Source organism: Oryx dammah, unplaced genomic scaffold, assembly GCF_014754425.2.
Source record: "Oryx dammah isolate SB20612 unplaced genomic scaffold, SCBI_Odam_1.1 HiC_scaffold_28, whole genome shotgun sequence".
In the NCBI taxonomy this organism is placed as follows: Eukaryota; Metazoa; Chordata; class Mammalia; order Artiodactyla; family Bovidae; genus Oryx; species Oryx dammah.
In genome coordinates this window covers 86,701,323-86,704,972 of record NW_024070212.1, presented here as the reverse complement: position 1 = coordinate 86,704,972, position 3,650 = coordinate 86,701,323, and positions in this window count along the sequence as shown.

The following is a 3,650-nucleotide window of genomic DNA, read 5'->3' as shown; positions in this document are numbered from 1 at the left end:
CAGAATCCGACTATCAACTCTCCTCCCTCTTATCAAGACCCTGGCTGGGTTAGTGCCTTTGTCCAGGAATCCTGGGAGGAAGCCCTCTGCATTAAGGTTCTATGCCTCCCTGTCTTGTTCTCTCAGACCAGACAGGATGCCGAAATTAACAATATAGAGTCCTAGTTTTCAAGCACTGTTTCTGTGAAAGGATGCTTAGACTAAAAAAAAAACGGTGCTTAAAAGCTTCCTTGGTGGCTCAGACAGTAAAGAATCTGCCTGCATCTTTCTAAACTCCATATATATGGGATGATTTGGGAGAATGGCATTGAAACATGTATACTAGCATGTAAGAAACGAATCGCCTGTCTATGTTTGATGCGGGATACAGGATGCTTGGGGCTGGTGCACAGGGATGATCCAGAGAGATGATATGGGGTGGGAGGGGGGTTCATGTTTGGGAACTCATGTACACCCGTGGTGGATTCATGTCAATGTATGGCAAAACCAATACAGTATTGTAAAGTAAAATAAAGTAAAAAAAAAAAAAGAATCTGCCTGCAATGTAGGAGACCCGGGTTCGATCCCAGGGTCAGGAAGACCCCTGAGGAGGGAATGGCAACCCCCTCCAGTATCCTTGCCCGGAAGAGCCTGGAAAGCTACAGTCCATGGGATCACAAAGAGTTGGGCATGACTGATCAACTAACCCAACACCAAAGCAATTGAGAATAGGGCCTCAGAATGGGAGGGAAAGAATGTAGGGTTGGGATTGTGTCTATCTGTGTGTCCCCACATGGCTCTAAAAAAGTTTCAATATCGCTGCGCCCTCCTCTGGTCCCACAATGGTGACTTTCAGAGGCCCCATCTTCTTATAAATTAAAGTTCCATTCGCAACAGTGTTGGTCTAACAACAAATGTAATCTTTGACCCTAGAAGTTCATTTCCTTCTTCTGATTTTAAAAAATTAAAACATTGATCCTGGGCTCCTAAAAATACATACCTCGGGTGGGGCCCGAGGTATGGCACTATTGCTCTAATGGCTATATTGGCCATGATTTTCTTAACCGAAAAATGGAATTGATGGCACCTTCCTACAAAACCTTTGAGAGCATTATTGGTTTAATCTATAATTCATCCAGCACCATGCCTGGGATCCAGCAGATGTTCAGTTCAGTTGCTCAGTCGTGTCCAACTCTTTGTGACCCCATGGACAGCAGGACAGCAGGCCTCCCTGTCCATCACCAACTCCCGGAGTTTACTCAAACTCATGTCCATTGAGTCAATGATGCCATCCAACCATCTCATCCTCTGTTGTCCCCTTCCCCTCCCATCTTTAATCTTTCCCAGCATCAGAGTCTTTACAAATGAATCAACTCTTTACATGAGGTGGCCAAAGTATTGGAGTTTCAGCTTCAACATCAGCCCTTCCAATGAACACCCAGGACTGATCTCCTTTAGGATGGACTGGTTGTATCTCCTTACAGTCCAAAAGGCTCTCAGGAGTCTTCTCCAGCACCAGTTCAAAAGCATCAAGTATTCAGCACTCAACTTTCTTTATAGTCCAACTCTCACATCCATACATGGCTACTAAAAAAACCATACCTTGATTAGATGGACCTTTGTTGGCAAAGTAATGTCTCTGCTTTTCAATATGCTATCTAGGTTGGTCATAACTTTCCTTCCAAGGAGTAAGCGTTTTTTAATTTCATGGCTGCAGTCACCATCTGCAGTGATTTTGGAGCCCCCAAAAATAAAGTCTGACACTATTTCCCCATCTGTTTGTCATGAAGTAATGGGACCAGATGCCATGATCTTTGTTTTCTGAATGTTGAGCTTTAAGCCAACTTTTTCACTCTCCTCTTTCACTTTCATCAAGAGGCACTTTAGTTCTTATTCACATTCTGTCATAAGGGTGGTGTCTTCTGCATATCTGAGGTGATTGATATTTCTCCTGGCAATGTTGATTCCAGCTTGTGTTTCTTCCAGTCCAGCGTTTCTCATGATGTACTCTGCACAGAAGTTAAATAAACAGGGTGACAATATACAGCCTTGATGAACTCCTTTTCCTATTTGGAACCAGTCTGTTGTTCCATGTCCTTTTCTCACTGTTGCTTCCTGACCTGCATACAGATTTCTCAAGAGGCAGGTCAGGTGGTCTGGTATTCCCACCTATTGAAGAACTGTCCACAGTTTATTGTGATCAACACAGTCAAAGGCTTTGTCATAGTCAATAAAGCAGAAAGAGATGTTTTTCTGGAACTCTCTTGCTTTTTTCATGATCCAGCGGATGTTGGCAATTTGATCTCTGGTTCTTTGGCCTTTTCTAAAACCAGCTTATCTGGAAGTTCACGATTCACATATTGTTGAAGCCTGGCTTGGAGAATTTTGAGCATTACTTTACTAGCATGTGAGATGATGGCAATTGTGTGGTAGCTTGAACATTTTTGGGCATTTCCTTTCTTTGGGATTGGAATGAAAACTGACCTTTCCAGTCCTGTAGCCACTGTTGAGCTGTCCACATTTGCTGGTATATTGAGTGCAGCACTTTCACAGCATCATCTTTCAGGATTTGAAACAGCTCAACTGGAATTCCATCACCTCCACTAGCTTTGTTTGTAGCGATGCTTCCTAAGGCCTAGTTAACTTCACATTTCAGGATGTCTGGCTCTAGGTGAGTGATCACACCATCATGATTTCCTGGGTCGTGAAGATATTTTTTATACAGTTCTTCTGTGTATTCTTGGCACCTCTTCTTAATATCTTCTGCTTCTGGTAGGTCCATATCGTTTCTGTCCTTTATTGAGCCCATTTTTGCATGAAATGTTCCCTCGGTATCTCTAATTCTCTTGAAGAGATCTCTAGTCTTTCCCATTCTACTGTTTTCCTCTATTTCTTTGCACAGATCACTGAGGAAGGCTTTCTTATTTCTCCTTGCTATTCTTTGGAACTCTGTATTCAAATGGGAATATCTTTCCTTTTCTCCTTTGTTTTTTGCTTCTCTTCTTTTCACACCTATTTGTAAGGTTTCCTCAGACAATCATTTTGCCTTTTTCCATTTCTTTTTCTTTGAGATGGTCTTGCTCCCTGCCTCCTGTACAATGTCACGAACCTCTGTCCATAGTTCATCAGGCACTCTGTCTATCAGATCTAGTACTTTAAATCTATTTTGCACTTCCATTGTATAATCGTAAGGGATTTGATTTAGGTCACATCTGAATGGTCTAGTGGTTTTCCCTACTTTCTTCAACTGAAGTCTGAATTTGGCAATAAGGAGTTCATGATCTGAACCACAGTCAGCTCCTGGTCTTGTTTTTGCTGACTGTACAGAGCTTCTCCATCTCTGGCTGAAAAGAATATAATCAATCTGATTTCAGTGTTGACCATCTGGTGATGTCCATGTGTAGAGTCTTCTCTTGTGTTGTTGGAAGAGGATGTTCGCTATGACCAGTGCATTCTCTTGGCAAAACTCTGTTAGCCTTGCCCTGCTTCATTCCGTATTCCAAGGCCAAATTTGCCTGTTACTCCAGGTGTTTCTTGACTTCCTACTCTTGCATTCTAGTCCCTATCATGAAAAGGATATCTTTTTTGGGTGTTAGTTCCAAAAGGTCTTCTAAGTCTTCCTAGAACTGTTTGGCTTCTTCAGCATTTCTGGTTGGGGCATAGACTTGGAT